Consider the following 8,478-nt stretch of genomic DNA (forward strand, 5'->3'; position numbering starts at 1 on the left):
TGTTATTTATATTTGGAAGAATTTACATTGTATTCTTTCCTATATCTCTAGACCAGATCTATTCTTATATGTTAATACTGGGGCAGAATACAAAATAAAATATGGATCGTAATATTAACAATGGAAAGGCGGAAAACAGAATTGCATAGAATGTGTGAATTAGCACATGTGTGATTGCAGTGTTACTGAATGAGCATTTTAAATTGATCTGCTCTTTGTGTTGATGCTGTTACTTTTAATACAGTAATAAAATGATCTACAAAGAGCCAACACTTTATATTTGTAAGGCTGAGAACCCTGCAGAATGAAATACACTGAAGATACTGAAGAACAAACAGGTTGGTGGCAATTGTCTAATTTCCACTGTTACATCAGGGTTCACTTATATGTCCACATCGCTCTGCTTTTTACGAGTTACTAAAAATGAACCATTTTTACTTTTATTTGCAGTGTTGATTGAAGAAAATGAGAATGAAGAACTGAGTGAAGTTAAGGAGAAAACTCATATTAAAACTGGAAAAAAACCTTTCAGTTCCTCTCAAATCAAACAGAAAGATTTAAAGAAAAGAAGAGCCAAGAAATATTTCACCTGCACTCAGTGTGGAAAGAGTTTATCACACAATACAAGTCTTGAGCGTCACATAAAAGTTCATACAGGAGAGAAACCATTCACTTGTGATCAGTGCGGGAAGAGTTTCGCACTAAAAGGACTACTTATAGTACATATGAGAGTTCATACTGGAGAGAAACCATTCACTTGTGATCAGTGCGGGAAGAGTTTCGCACAATCATCAAACCTTAAGATACACATCAACATCCACACTGGAGAGAAACTATTCACTTGTGATCAGTGCGGGAAGAGTTTCGCACAATTAGCACATCTTAATGCACACATAAATGTTCACACTAGAGAGAAACTGTATGCATGTGATCAATGTGACAAAGTGTTTTTGAGATCTTCACACCTGAAGCAGCACCTGAGAGTTCATACAAAGGAGAAGCCACATTCATGTTATTTGTGTGGAAAGAGTTTTTCACGTCTACAACATTTGAAAGTACATCAGAAAATACATACTGCTGTGAGACAGTACATGTGCTTTGAGTGTGAAAAGGCTTTTACTTCAGTGAGCAGTTTAAAACTGCACAAGAAGATTCACACTGGAGAGAAACCTTTTAAGTGTTCACACTGTGACAAGAGATTCAGTCGGTTAGGAAATCTGAAAACACATGAGAGGATTTACACTGGCGAGAAACCGTACATCTTCTCTACACAGTCATACAAAAAACATTCACAGTAAGTAGATCATCTTCAGATCCAGCACTTTCAGATCTGATGCGTCCTCACCAAATGTGACACAATAATGCATCAAACAATAAAATATAATCTGGATAAATCTGTCATTACAAGCGACATGTCAAAGAAACATTATCTAAAGTTTCACAGTGAATAAAGTTAATCTTCATCTTCAAAACCTGCAGATTCAACTGTGAGATTCAGATCAACTCTATGATGGAGAGAAGAGGCTGTAACACTTAAAGAGAGCTGAGATTTATTTTTAACCTTTTTATTCACTGTTGTTCTTAAAATTACTATTCTTCCACTTACGCTGTACTTAGGAGCACATATGCAAGATATACTGTCATGTTGCTTTGTAATTGATCTGTTTTGCTTTTTTTGTAAAAAGGGATCTAAATGGATTTAATGGGCCCTTTTTTATTAAAGAAAAAAAGAAGAATACCGTTAAAGAACCGGACTGATGTGCAGTATCATAAGAATAGTAATACCGTTTAAACCTTAACGATACCGATACTTGTAATAAATTTCTTTACTTTTTATATTCTATCAGCAACTTTTATTGTCTGCTAATTGTATTTGCATATGGAAAATGTTTGCTTATTGGGCTTTCTGTTTTAAATTTCTCAATAAAGCTTTTGAATTGAATTGAATGTCTTTATTGTCATTGTATTTTTCTGCATCCAATCAAACTAGGAGCACTGTTTCTTACTGGTGTTAGAAAACAAACATACAGTATAACCACAGACAATAAATAAGACTTTAGACTGTACAGTACAATTATAAAAGTATATACAAGTGACTGAATCATAAAATTGCACATTGAGCAATCTGAGTAAAGTGAGCATTGACAGTACTGCACATTGACCTCTACACTGATACGAAGCAGTAAGTATATGCAAAAATTACAAACTGAAATGGGTTAAGTGGCAGTAGTTATAAGTGACAAGATATAGTCTTGCACATTGACACGCCACATTTAGTGCATTTGTTAAGGTCCTGATAAATAAAGTGACCATGTGATCGTATTGCTCATCGACATTCTGCATATTGTATAAAAACAGCATTATAGACAGAAAAAAGAGACTGTAGTTGAATAACTTGAATAGAAATAGTATTTTAACATTACCTCATAAATGCACTAAGGCAAAGGTCAAAGTCCTGACAGCAACTGGAATGAAACTGTCCTGTAAGCGAGTGCTTCTTGTACTTAAGGATCTGTGAGATGCAGTACACTAGAGATGCAGTGCACTAGAGGTGCTGTACACTAGAGGTGCAGTACACTAGAGATGCAGCGCACTAGAGATGCAGTACACTAGAGATGCAGCACACTAGATATGCAGTACAGCAGCACACTTTCGATGGTGGAGCAGTAAAAGTACACCAGCAGCTCAGACTCCAAGCTGTTTTTCCTGATCACTCTGAGGAAGTTTTGATTGTTGCTGAGGTGTAACAGACTAATAGAGCTCATCGGATACGAGACTCCAGGAGTTTGAAGGTGTGGACTCTTTCCACTCAGTCTGTTGATGTAGAGTAGATCTGCTGAAGTCCAGAATGAGCTCTTTTGTTTTGGAGGTGTTGTTATCAGAGCAGCACAGCTCTAGTTTCTGGACTTCATCTCTGTAGCTGAGTCATGCTCTCCTGAGATAAGTCCAATCACTGTAGTATGGTCTGCAGATCTGACGATGAACGAGTGCGAGTACAGGAGTAGAGTAGAGGACTCAATACTGAACGAGTGCGAGTACAGGAGTAAAGTAGAGGACTCAATACACGAGCCAGTGCTGAGCGTGATGCTGGAGGAGAGCCGTTTGTGGCTCTTAGTGAGGAAGACTTTATCCAGGAGCAGATGAAGGAGAGAGGCTGAGTTCAGTTCATTTGCTAGGATGGTATTGAACACTGAGCTATAATCAGTGCCGGCCTGTCCAACAGGCGGTCGTCTGGGGCCCCGTCTTAAGGGTTAAGGTTGTCAATTAAATTTCAAGATGTGTTCGACTTGAAGCGGCGCTGTGTGGACAGATCAGTGTTTGACATTGAAGTACCGCGACTCCGCGAGAGCTATATACTAATGGACAGCTCTGCATGCTTTTCCTATCCTATTGCAGTACTTTGATGTCAAACACCGATCGATCTGCAGCACCCCTTTAAGTCGAACACACATACAGATGACACACCAGGGCTGTACAGTGCATTTAAAAAAAACATTTAATGACGTTTTTGCTCCAAATTAATTTCATAACATCAGTCGAGTGTTTGAAATAGCTTCCTTTTGTGATCTGACGTGGTTTCATATCACAGAATGAGGAAAATCATTGTATAATATATTCTATACAGTGATAAAGGCTATGTCGATTAGCATTGCTTTATAAATATACATTATGCATATAAAAAAATACCCCAGATGGCTTAAAGAACAGAGATACACCATTTAGTCACAATCGTATGTTTATTGTCTTCATTCTTCATCAGTCAAAACGTCCTATCTGCGTTTTATTCAGCTACTGCAGCGATAGCATATGCCTTCGTCCATATTAGGGATTTCCTCCAAGGTGATTTTTGTGAGTATTTCATTTAATATTTTTTCACTTATGGTTTTACTGCACGAGCGCGCAAAAATTAAGAAATTACTGTTAATGATTTTTAATTATAAGTGACATTACATGTGGCCAAGTATGGTTACCCATACTAGGAATTAGTGCTCTGCGTTTAACCCATCCTAAGTGCACACACACAGCAGTGAACACACACAAACACACCGTGAACACACACCCGGAGCAGTGGGCAGCCATTTATGCTGCGGCGCCCGGGGAGCAGTTGGGCTTTATAATCTTTTATAATCTTTATAAAATACTTTATAATCATTTATAATAAATCCTTAGACCTTTCTAAACAATTTTAGTTATAGGCCTCCTGCATGTTACAGTTTTCTTCAACTGCTTACATTTTCAAAACTTTGCCTCTTTTTTTTCAAAACTTTACACACAAATCCAAGAATTGTACACACAAAATGCAAAATGCCTGTCTTTCAAAATGAAGCACTGCATTCAAAATATCACAAACACATCTCAAAAGCAAACATTTGCAAACACCTTTGCCATGACATTAATTCCTGTTAGATTGGTATATTGCATGTGTTGTTTGTACGTTTCCCTATTAGATTAGCTGAGTTACCACTCGTTATTTGTATTAGTCAAGCCCTAAGCACTGATATTCAGGTATATGGATGTATCTTTGGTTTAATCTATTCTAAATGTTTCTTGCTTGGTATCAATATTATCTGCTCTTTATTCCTCAAACAATGATGTATCATAAATATTTCCCTGTTGAGCTGATTTACTACACATAGATAATTGTGTGTTGTGTTTTGCAAAAGAGTCAAAGGCTGAGATTAGTGTATGATTTTGCATATTTGGTGTGTGGTTCTGCTGTTTGAGTGTCAGGTTTCAGAAATTGTGTGACAAATAAAGATTGTGTGTGTAAGCAGTTGAAAAAAACTGTAACAGGTCATGCTGCAGTTTTCTGTAAAATATATTAATAATAATCATTATCAATAATTATTTGTTTAATGTTTTATTTAGTTATAACTATAATCAGAATTATTAGTAGTCATATTGATACATAATTATTAAAAAAAAAAATTGGGCCAAATTGTGCAGATCTACAAACAGGCACAGCAAACTTAGTGTTCTATATCATTTCTGGCAAATAAAGAAAACGTTGATCTGAAAACTTGTCTAGTTACAGTTCAGATTTTGTTGGTTCAGATTTTGTGAGCTTTTATGCGTTCGTGCGATTGTTTCTATGTTTGTAGTGAGAACTGTTGCTGAATGTCAAGTTAAAAAAGTGTGAGATCTGTGAGGGGAATGGATCTCAAGTGTTGCTGCTGCTATTTAATTTGATCTTTGGCAGATCAAATCCGTTAGTTTGTTAAAATATACTGAAACAGAGACTGCTAACGTTACATTGAGCCTATAATGAGCCGCGTGAGACATCCATACATAAATGGGGAAATATGCGAAATATTAATCAAATGTGACACTGAAATCATTTAATTATTGCTTTGTGGTGCTCTTATTTGAAGGTCCCACATGAAAAAATACTATTGTAATTTATAGTAAATACTATAGTGTTTTTTTAACCATATTAAAGTGCATTATATGCTGTATAGTATTTACAGCACTGTTAATGTATGCTACAGCATACAGTAGTATTAACTATAGTGAACTGATAAACTGTAATAAATACTGTAGTATACTTTAGTTTTTACTACAGTAAACTGTATGTATTGCAGTATAATATACCCTATAATTGTAAAAAGCTTAGTACAGTATTGGGTAAAGTAATGTGTTTATATTTCTATAGTTGTTACATTACCACATAAACTATAGAATTACAACAATAACACAATAACCACTATAGCATGGTTCAAAAACACTATAGTGTTTACTATAAATTACTATAGTATTTTTTCATGTGGGATGTTTTATGGTCATTGTTTGTTTCTGTACATACAAGACTTTTACATGTTAACAATCTAATTACTTCACTGCAATTAATTTAGTTATTAGAAAATCAAACTATTTAGATTAGACATTCATATTATGGTGCTTTACGGCAGTTATTTACTTTAGCGTTTGTTTTTGTATTATTTATGTTTTATACATATTGTGAGAACTAGGCTTTTATCATATATCCTGACTCAAATAATGTGTTTCTATCAGCAAACACTGAGAATAAAGTGAGATGATCTGCTGATGATCGCATTATATGCTGTATAGTATTTACAGCACTGTTAATGTATGCTACAGCATACAGTAGTATTAACTATAGTGAACTGATAAACTGTAATAAATACTGTAGTATACTTTAGTTTTTACTACAGTAAACTGTATGTATTGCAGTATAATATACCCTATAATTGTAAAAAGCTTAGTACAGTATTGGGTAAAGTAATGTGTTTATATTTCTATAGTTGTTACATTACCACATAAACTATAGAATTACAACAATAACACAATAACCACTATAGCATGGTTCAAAAACACTATAGTGTTTACTATAAATTACTATAGTATTTTTTCATGTGGGATGTTTTATGGTCATTGTTTGTTTCTGTACATACAAGACTTTTACATGTTAACAATCTAATTACTTCACTGCAATTAATTTAGTTATTAGAAAATCAAACTATTTAGATTAGACATTCATATTATGGTGCTTTACGGCAGTTATTTACTTTAGCGTTTGTTTTTGTATTATTTATGTTTTATACATATTGTGAGAACTAGGCTTTTATCATATATCCTGACTCAAATAATGTGTTTCTAACAGCAAACACTGAGAATAAAGTGAGATGATCTGCTGATGATCTGAATGTCTTGTTTGAATGAGTGTTGATCGTCTGAGGCTCATCAATATTAACAGAGCTGCTGAAAAGACTCTTTATTTCATGTCAATAGTTCCTGTTTTCACCTCATTTATTATGCTGATGGCTTCAATGAAATGAGCTTTAAGTGGCAAATTACAGGAGATGTTGTGCTGTGAAATTATTATTATTTTATTTTTTTTGGCAGATCAGCTCTTCCTCACATGCTGCAATTCACCTTTAGTGAAGCTCCTCCCACAGTAATCACATCATCAGTGAAGCTCCTCCCACAGTAACACATCATCAGTGAAGCTCCTCCCACCATCAGTGAAGCTCCTCCCACGGTAATTCAGCAATAAATGCTGGAATATCTCCATCAGTTTACATTTACAAGTGAAGACGAGCATCTAATCATCAGGAAGAGCTGAAATCTGTAAAGACTGAGTTTATTAAAGAGGACAGAGAGAAGATGAGAGATGCTTACCCTAACCCTGCAGAATCAAACACACTGAAGAACAAACAGGTTGGTGTTTATTCTTCATTCCTCACTAATAGTGCTGATGGTTATAAAGCTTCAAGCAGATTTAGATTTGCTGTAATAGGAAACATATTTAGAGCTCTGCAGTAATATAGCTGAAGCATCAAATAATAAGGCAGAGCTCCAGACTGCAACCATTTTTTCTGCCGAGACTAAATTTTTTTTTTAATCATAAGCGCTGCAATTTCTATTGCATATGAGAAACTTCAAACGGCAAACGAAACAAAAGTGTAACAAAACAGCGCTTCTCATTTGAGCTGCTTATCAGCTCGGACCAATAACTGAACGCAGCGCAAACTGATCAGAGCTCAGAACAGAACCAATGTTGATCTCGCGACACTGTTACTGCTGCGAGATCCAGCGAGAAGCGCTTGAATTCTGCACAGAATTATCCGTTATAAACAGAGCAAATAGCGCTGATGTAGAAAACCAGAAGTAACACTAACTACAGATACCATGGTGTTGTGGCAGAAATAGTCAAATGTTATTACAGGGTTTGTACAACCTTTTGAGAGAGAAATTTGAGCACTTTTAAGTGACAACACAACTATTTACAGCACTTTAAAGCTCTAAAAATTATCCAATTTAAATGTTATTTTAATGGGATAACCAAATGCATTTTGTGGTAAACAAACAATTATTTAAAATAAAAAAAATACATCAAATTACCACTGTAACCAGTAGATGGCAGCGGAGTAGCACTTATTAGTCATTCACTTTTACTTTTTGCTTCATATTTTGAAATTATAAATACACTATTATAAAATATCAAATTATCAAGAAATCAAATGTGGTCAACGTTTTGCACTTTGTTTATGATTTTAAAAAAAGTCACAAAATGCCATGAAACACAAACTTTTCTTTTATTTGCAACTGAATCACACTTCAGGAGCATTTCTTAATTACTAAAGTTGCCGGTCAGTTCAGTATAGGCATGGGACGATAACCGGTTTCAAGGTATACCGCGGTTTGGAAAAGTCACGGTTTCAAAATCACTACATTTTTCGTTATACCGTTCCTGCGGTATGCACAGTTTTTTAAGTATAGTCAAAGACAGAAAGTGCAGGACTCCCTCAGTTGTGTGTGGCGAAGAGCGTAACGAGTCACATGACCCTCCCCCTCTGGTTGGTGCGAGCAGTCAGTGGGAGTCACCTGTGTGTGGGACGGCGGAAGGAGGTGAATCCCCGAACTTTTCCCCCTTGTCGAAAAAGACGAATTCTGCCGTATGGGAATTTTTCGGGTAATGTAGACTAATGTTCCGTACACAACGATGTTCCGTACAGA

General features: G+C 35.5%; 1 long non-coding RNA gene and 1 pseudogene across 1 annotated transcript; both read left to right on the plus strand.

Moving 5' to 3' along the window:
• The first annotated feature begins 98 nt into the window (after positions 1-98).
• Positions 99-8,478, plus strand: part of LOC107738786 (zinc finger protein 235-like) — a 10,090-nt pseudogene continuing 1,710 nt past the window's right edge.
• LOC107738787 (uncharacterized) lies at positions 1,260-1,939 on the plus strand. The gene is made up of 2 exons (XR_001639927.1): positions 1,260-1,294; positions 1,480-1,939. It is a non-coding gene; the product is annotated as an uncharacterized LOC107738787 (long non-coding RNA).

The sequence above is a fragment of the Sinocyclocheilus rhinocerous genome, unplaced genomic scaffold (genome assembly GCF_001515625.1).
Source record: "Sinocyclocheilus rhinocerous isolate Xijiao unplaced genomic scaffold, SAMN03320098_v1.1 scaffold5851, whole genome shotgun sequence".
NCBI lineage: Eukaryota > Metazoa > Chordata > Actinopteri > Cypriniformes > Cyprinidae > Sinocyclocheilus > Sinocyclocheilus rhinocerous.